Below are 9,152 nucleotides of genomic sequence, written 5' to 3'. Positions count from 1 at the left end.
AGTGGTCTATTTTTGATGAATCTCGATAGTAGTGATACACATATTCATAATGTTGAAATCAAAAGATGCAGAGTTGATAATGATAGTGCAACTTATTTGTGGCACTGCCGTTTAGGTCATATCGGTGTAAAGCGCATGAAGAAACTCCATACTGATGGACTTTTGGAACCACTTGATTATGAATCACTTGGTACTTGCGAACCGTGCCTCATGGGTAAGATGACTAAAACGCCGTTCTCCGGTACTATGGAGAGAGCAACGGATTTGTTGGAAATCATACATACAGATGTATGTGGTCCAATGAATGTTGAGGCTCGTGGCGGATATCGTTATTTTCTCACCTTCACAGATGATTTAAGCAGATATGGGTATATCTACTTAATGAAACATAAGTCTGAAACATTTGAAAAGTTTAAAGAATTTCAGAGTGAAGTTGAAAATCATCGTAACAAGAAAATAAAGTTTCTACGATCTGATCGTGGAGGAGAATATTTGAGTTACGAGTTTGGTCTACATTTGAAACAATGCGGAATAGTTTCGCAACTCACGCCACCCGGAACACCACAGCGTAATGGTGTGTCCGAACGTCGTAATCGTACTTTATTAGATATGGTGCGATCTATGATGTCTCTTACTGATTTACCGTTATCGTTTTGGGGTTATGCTTTAGAGACGGCTGCATTCACGTTAAATAGGACACCATCGAAATCCGTTGAGACGACGCCTTATGAACTGTGGTTTGGCAAGAAACCAAAGTTGTCGTTTCTAAAAGTTTGGGGCTGCGATGCTTATGTGAAAAAGCTTCAACCTGATAAGCTCGAACCCAAATCGGAGAAATGTGTCTTCATAGGATACCCAAAGGAGACTGTTGGGTACACCTTCTATCACAGATCCGAAGGCAAGACTTTTGTTGCTAAATTCGGAGTTTTTCTAGAGAAGGAGTTTCTCTCGAAAGAAGTGAGTGGGAGAAAAGTAGAACTTGATGAGGTAACTATACCTGCTCCCTTATTGGAAAGTAGTACATCACAGAAACCGGTTTCTGTGACACTTACACCAATTAGTGAGGAAGCTAATGATGATGATCATGAAACTTCAGATCAAGTTACTACCAAACCTCGTAGATCAACCAGAGTAAGATCCGCACCAGAGTGGTACGGTAATCCTGTTCTGGAAGTCATGCTACTAGATCATGATGAACCTACGAACTATGAAGAAGCGATGGTGAGCCCAGATTCCGCAAAATGGCTAGAAGCCATGAAATCTGAGATGGGATCCATGTATGAGAACAAAGTGTGGACTTTGGTTGACTTGCCCGTTGATCGGCAAGCAATTGAGAATAAATGGATCTTCAAGAAGAAGACTGACGCTGACGGTAATGTTACTGTCTATAAAGCTCGACTTGTTGCAAAAGGTTTTCGACAAGTTCAAGGGATTGACTACGATGAGACCTTCTCACCCGTAGCGATGCTTAAGTCTGTCCGAATCATGTTAGCAATTGCCGCATTTTATGATTATGAAATTTGGCAAATGGATGTCAAAACTGCATTCCTGAATGGATTTCTGGAAGAAGAGTTGTATATGATGCAACCAGAAGGTTTTGTCGATCCAAAGGGAGCTAACAAAGTGTGCAAGCTCCAGCGATCCATTTATGGACTGGTGCAAGCCTCTCGGAGTTGGAATAAACGCTTTGATAGTGTGATCAAAGCATTTGGTTTTATACAGACTTTTGGAGAAGCCTGTATTTACAAGAAAGTGAGTGGGAGCTCTGTAGCATTTCTGATATTATATGTGGATGACATATTATTGATTGGAAATAATATAGAATTTCTGGATAGCATAAAGGGATACTTGAATAAGAGTTTTTCAATGAAAGACCTCGGTGAAGCTGCTTACATATTGGGCATTAAGATCTATAGAGATAGATCAAGACGCTTAATTGGACTTTCACAAAGCACATACCTTGACAAGGTTTTGAAGAAGTTCAAAATGGATCAAGCAAAGAAAGGGTTCTTGCCTGTGTTACAAGGTGTGAAGTTGAGTAAGACTCAATGTCCGACCACCGCAGAAGATAGAGAGAAAATGAAAGATGTTCCCTATGCTTCAGCCATAGGCTCTATCATGTATGCAATGCTGTGTACCAGACCTGATGTGTGCCTTGCTATAAGTCTAGCAGGGAGGTACCAAAGTAATCCAGGAGTGGATCACTGGACAGCGGTCAAGAACATCCTAAAATACCTGAAAATGACTAAGGATATGTTTCTCATATATGGAGGTGACAAAGAGCTCATCGTAAATGGTTACGTTGATGCAAGCTTTGACACTGATCCGGACGATTCTAAATCGCAAACCGGATACGTATTTTTACTAAACGGAGGAGCTGTCAGTTGGTGCAGTTCAAAACAAAGCGTCGTGGCGGGATCTACATGTGAAGCAGAGTACATAGCTGCTTCGGAAGCAGCAAATGAAGGAGTCTGGATGAAGGAGTTCATATCCGATCTAGGTGTCATACCTAGTGCATCAGGTCCAACGAAAATCTTTTGTGACAATACTGGTGCAATTGCCTTGGCAAAGGAATCCAGATTTCACAAGAGAACCAAGCACATCAAGAGACGCTTCAATTCCATTCGGGATTTAGTCCAAGTGGGAGACATAGAAATTTGCAAGATACATACGGATCTGAATGTTGCAGACCCGCTGACTAAGCCTCTTCCACGAGCAAAACATGATCAGCACCAAGGCTCCATGGCTGTTAGAATCATTACTATGTAATCTAGATTATTGACTCTAGTGCAAGTGGGAGACTGAAGGAAATATGCCCTAGAGGCAATAATAAAGTTATTATTTATTTCGTTATATCATGATAAATGTTTATATTCATGCTAGAATTGTATTAACCGGAAACATAATACATGTGTGAATACATAGACAAACATAGTGTCACTAGTATGCCTCTACTTGACTAGCTCGTTGATCGAAGATGGTTAAGTTTCCTAGCCATAGACATGAGTTGTCATTTGATTAACGGGATCACATCATTAGGAGAATGATGTGATTGACTTGACCCATTTCGTTAGCTTAGCACTTGATCGTTTAGTTTGATGCTATTGCTTTCTTCATGACTTATACATGTTCCTATGACTATGAGATTATGCTACTCCCGTTTACCGGAGGAACACTTTGTGTGCTACCAAACATCACAACGTAACTGGGTGATTATAAAGGTGCTCTACAGGTGTCTCTGAAGGTACTTGTTGGGTTGGCGTATTTCGAGATTAGGATTTGTCACTCTGATTGTCGGAGAGGTATCTCTGGGCCCTCTCGGTAATGCACATCACATAAGCCTTGCAAGCATTGCAACTAATAAGTTAGCTACGGGATGATGTATTACGGAACGAGTAAAGAGACTTGCCGGTAACGAGATTGAACTAGGTATTGAGATACCGACGATCAAATCTCGGGCAAGTAACATACCGATGACAAAGGGAACAACGTATGTTGTTATGCGGTCTGACCGATAAAAGATCTTCGTACAATATGTAGGAGCCAATATGAGCATCCAGGTTCCGCTATTGGTTATTGACCGGAGACGTGTCTCGGTCATGTCTACATTATTCTCGAACCCGTAGGGTCCGCACGCTTAACGTTACGATGACAGTTTCATTATGAGTTTATATATTTTGATGTACCGAAGATTGTTCGGAGTCTCGGATATGATCACGGACATGACGAGGAGTCTCGAAATGGCCGAGACATAAAGATCGATATATTGGATGGCTATATTCGAACATCGGAAGTGTTTTGGGTGATTTCGGAGAAAACCGGAGTGCCGAAAGGGTTACCGGAACCCCCCGGGGAAGTATTGGGCCTTAGTGGGCCTGAGGGGAGAGAGAGGGCAGCAGCCCAGGAGGTGGCGCGCCCCCTCCCATGGGGAGTCCAAATTGGACTAGGGGAGGGGGCGCGGCCCCTCTTTCCCTTTCCCTCTCCCTCTCTTTCCTTCCCCCTTCTCTCTTCCTAGTTGGACTAGGAAAGGGGAGTCCTACTCCTACTAGGAGGAGGACTCCCCCCTCCTTGGCGCGCCCCAAGGGCCGACCAGCCTCTCCCCCTTGCTCCTTTATATACAGGGGCAGGGGGGCACCTCTAGACACACAAGTTGATCTTCGTGATTGTTTTCTTAGCCATATGCGGTGCCCCCCTCCACCATAATCCTCGATAATATTGTAGCGATGCTTAGGCGAAGCCCTGCGACGGTAGAACATCAAGATCGTCACCACACCGTCGTGCTAACGGAACTCTTCCCCGACACTTTGCTGGATCGGAGTCCGGGGATCGTCATCGAGCTGAACGTGTGCTAGAACTCGGAGGTGCCGTAGTTTCGGTGCTTGATCGGTCGGGCCGTGAAGACGCACGACTATATCAACCGCGTTGTGCTAACGCTTCCGCTTCCGGTCTACGAGGGTACATAGACAACACTCTCCCCTCTCGTTGCTATGCATCACCATGGTCTTGCGTGTGCGTAGGTAAATTTTTGAAATCACTAGTTTCCCCAACACATCACTTGTTGGATTTCGAGGTGCGTTAGATCACCCGATGCAAGCAGTGTCAAGAGAAAACTCACCAATGCATGTAGAAGTTCATGGAAATTTAGTGGTCATTCATGCATTCGTTCTAATTAATGCCTCGGTAAACATAACTTCTTGAGAAAAACGAGCGTACTAATTACTTGTGCAAACTAGGAGTACGAAATTAATTGGACCACTCACCGTCTACCTTGGTTGGAGAGATTTTGAAATTGATCCATAAACTGGAAAGGAGGGAGTAGTAACTTTTGTCTCGATTACTATTGCGGCATTGTATAGATGCAAAATGTATTTTTTAGAAGTGGCCTTGTATAAGAGGGTGCTTGGATCCAAGGGACTAATTTTAGTCTGACTAAAAATAGTCTCTTTAAGAGGCTAAAGTTCCAAGCACCCCTGACTAAAGAGGGGCTAAAACTAGTCTTGAGACTAAATTTTTTTAGTCAGGGGTACCCCTACTAAAATGTGGATTAGTCCTCTCTCTCCTCATATAACTCCTCTCCTTTAACACATGCGACACTACAAAAAAAAGACACATCTGTGACATTTTGGGCCGAACGATTTTTTTTCTGTCATACATATGACACTTCTATGACGATAATTGTGACAAAACACGGTATCATCATAGATGTGGTGGGCTCCTACTTCTATGACAAAAAATCATGACAGAAAATGGGCTTTTCGTCCTGGGCGGGCCGGAGACGCAACGGCATGACATTCTTTGGGCCGTCCATGATGGAAAAAACCGTGGTAGAAGCGAGGGGGGGGATTTCGGGGAGTTCCCGGTTATGGTGGGAGGTCGGGGGCCGAGCGATGCGCGTTTCTCTTGTACACGTACACACGTGTGTGCGAGGCGTTGGCTCTAACTGAACCCGAGCAAGGCGTTGGGCTCTAACTGAACCCGAGCGATTGCACTGCAGGCTACGCGTTACTGAACCCGAGCGATCGACCGATGGCTGTTAACTGAACCCGATCGAGTGATTCCTTCGCTACTGCTGCTAACTGAAGCCGATCGATTGGATGAACAGTGAACATTGTGGTGGGGGGGGGGGGTTGGATGAACAGTGAGCGGTGGCGTTGCCTCTGGATGAACAGGACCTCGTGGTGTGGAGGTCGGGATGAACAATGGACGATGGAGGGGTGCCCGTGGAGGGGTGGTTGAACAAGACCCCGTGGTGTGGAGGGCTGGATGAACAGTAGACGGTGGAGGGGTGCCTGTGGAGGGGTGGTTGAACAGTAGCCGGTGGAGTAGCGCGCGGTGGAGGCTGGATGAACAGGAGCCCGTGGAGGCTGGAGGAGGTCGACGGTAGAGATGAACAGTATCCTGTGGAGTCCCGTTTTGCGGTACGCCACAACTCTCCCGATGAACAGGACCCCCGTTTTGACCGTAGGAGGTCCGTTTCGTCTGTTTTGCGGTATGCCACACCCCTCCCGATCAACAGGACCCCCATTTCGACCGTAGGAGGTCTGTTTCGTCCATTTTGCGGTATGCCACACCCCTCCCGATCAACAGGACCCCCGTTTCGACCGTAGGAGGTCCGTTTCCTCAGTTTTGTGGTACGCCACACCCCTCCCGACCAACAGGACCCCGTTCCGAACGTAGGAGGTCCGTTTCCTCCATTTTGCGGTACGCCAGGCCTCGTTTCCATCACCTGTTCCGTCCAAGCCCTCCCGATGAACACGACCACGCATTCCGTTCTGACCCAGCCGGTTGGTTCCCACGCGTTCCGTTGCCTCCCGATGAACACGATGCATTCCGTTTCCTCCCCATGAACACGACGCATTCCGTTGCCTCCCCATGAACACGACGACGACGATGTTTCTCTGTTCCGACCCAGCCATGTACACGAGCCCTGGCCGTACGTATGCGCGAGTAGGCGTTCGAGACCCCGCCCGTATGTACACATATGTGGCCATATTTTCTTTCTTGCACCCTGGCCGTTGTACGTACGTATACATGCTACGTGCGCGCCTCTACTACGACACGTACACGCCTCTAATACGACACGTGTGTGCCTCTACATCCACCAGTATATATGTACGTACACGTTCGCGACCAAAATGACAACACTACGTACGCTTCGACCAGGTGGGTCTCGACTGTCAGGCACTTCCTTGCGTGCAAAGATGTAGCTGGTGGGTCCCAGTAGTCAGGGGGCGAATCGTTTTTTTTTGCCCGGATGCACTTCCTTGCATGCGAAGATGTAGCTGGTGGGTCCCAGCAGTCAGGGGGGCGAATCATTTTTTTTTGCCCGGACGCACTTCCTTGCGTGCGAAGATGTAGCTGGTGGGTCCCAGCAGTCAGGGGGAAACATTTTTTTCGTGAAATATGGTGGCCCGTCCGGTGGGTCCCTGCTGTCAGGTGGAGGAATCATTATTTTGTGTGTAATAAGGAGGCACTTCCTTGCTGCGGCCATGGACCTAGTTGTCAGCCTCTCCACGTACAGTCCACGTCCGATGGAAGTCGTTCCTTGACCACGTTGACCACGCCGCGCCGAGTGCACCACGGCGGTGGACGACGGCGAGGACTAGGAAGGGGACGACTTGGAGCCGGGGAAGACGGAGAAGTGGATGCCCACGCGAAGAGGAGTACGAGGGTTCACTGGTTCAGCTGCGGTGTGAGGCTGCTGTCACCGCAGAATAACAGGGGGTGTGGGTGAGTAGAGGGATGGCCATGCCAGCGGTGGGAGTAGTAGGGGGCGGTGAGGCCTCCGCGGCATCACAGCCGGCCACGGGAGGCAGGAGCACGCGGCATGACCGGCGCTGGTTTGGGCGGCTGGAGCAAGAAGACCAGAGGTTGAAGAAGCACTACGGCCGTTGGATGAACATCGTACGGTAACAGGAGCTAGAATCGTTCATATTGACTAAGTTGACAAAGCCCTCCGTCCCCGTCAACTTGGTAGGCTCACAAGTCAGCTTCCCACTATGCTGGGTTCCACCTGGCAGGGGGAATATTCATTTTTTTGTGCGTAATAAGGAGGCACTTCCTTGCGTGCGAAGGTAGCTGGTGGGTCCGATATGTCAGCGGGGGGCACGTTATTTTCGTGAAATACAGAGGCCCTTCCGGTGGGTCCCAGATGTCAGGTGGAGGAATCATTATTTTGCACGTAATAAGGAGGCATTTCCTTGTGTGCGACCGTGGACCCAGTCGCCAGCCTCTCCACGCACAGTCTACTTCTGATGGTGTCGTTCGTTGACCATGCCGCGCCGAGCACATCCAAGGTGGTGGACGACGGCGACCCGGACAGCAACGAGCCAGAGATGGGAAGACGCGGGAGTAGAGTCGTAGACGGAGAGGTGTACGAGGGTTAACTGGTTCTAGTGCGGTGTGGTTCGGCAGTCGGTGGAGAAGAACAGGAGGTGTGGAGGGGTGGAGGGATGGCCTGGCCAACGGTGGAGTAGAGCTTCATAGCGAAGCGTGCTAAGCAGAGCTGCTAGCAGTAGGAGGCGGGAGGTGGTCCCGGCGGCGCTGGAGGAAGAAGACGGGAGATTGAAGATGGATGTCGGTCGTTGGATGTAAGTCCAACGGCTAACATGTCAGAATCATTTGTTGACTAAATTGACAACGACTTGCGTTGGCTTCGACCTATTGGCCCACATTTCAGCCTCCAAAAATGTGGCACGTATTCAACCCATTTTTTCAGAGTTTACAGTCTTTTTTTGCGCGGTAGAATTTACAGTCAATTTGATCTTTTTTTTGAATTACAGCCATTAGCTGGCTGGGTGAACAAATAATGTAGCGTCCATGCGGCCCATTTATTTTATTTCCTAAAAAATTACAGGCCATTTGCACTTTCTCGAAATACACGATTTTGCTGGGCTGATTCTAATTATAATGTTGGGTTGGGCCAGCAATGTTATCAAAAAATAAAAAGGTGCTGAGCATTTTGTTATAAATATATTTAAATAATAAGTGATATTATTACATTCGTCCTTAAATCTTACCAAGCTTTTCTACACAAGCACTAGGATTTTCGTGCCAAAACAATCTAGGATTTTATTTGTTAAGAAATTATTTTTATAAGTTAATAAGATGTGGGATATTGTTTTCTTACATATGTAAGTATTTGTTAAATATATGATGACAATAAAAATAATATATAATAACATATAAAATAATTTAAATATATATAATATAGTTAGAAGGGAAACATAAGTTGGACCTGGTGTTCCTATTCTTATATAGAAAAATAGAACGGACCTCTCCGTTTTCTTCAAAAAATACATAAATTGGGCTGCCAAAAATAAAACCTCGGATGGGAGGTCCATAGGCCGGCCTAAGGACCTCCCATCCGAGGTTGTGGGCTGCGCATGTTAAAAATGAAATCCTAGACGGGGCAGCCTGAAACCACGTCCAACACTTGCCAAAACTCCGTTCCTCGTTTTCTCTGTGTTTCGCACACTCGACATTGTGTGGGCATTTTGACTGTGCATCATATGAAGATGTGCTATGCATGAATGTTGATCAGCATGATGTTAACTGACCGGTAGTTCCATTTTCGACCATGAATAAAACTTCCAACATGATGTTAACCCTGTTTGAAAAGGCCGTGCTAATATAAATGCTCTGCCTCTGAA

The sequence above is a fragment of the Triticum aestivum genome, chromosome 1A (assembly GCF_018294505.1).
Source record: "Triticum aestivum cultivar Chinese Spring chromosome 1A, IWGSC CS RefSeq v2.1, whole genome shotgun sequence".
Classification (NCBI taxonomy): Eukaryota; Viridiplantae; Streptophyta; class Magnoliopsida; order Poales; family Poaceae; genus Triticum; species Triticum aestivum.
This window is presented reverse-complemented; position numbering follows the sequence as displayed.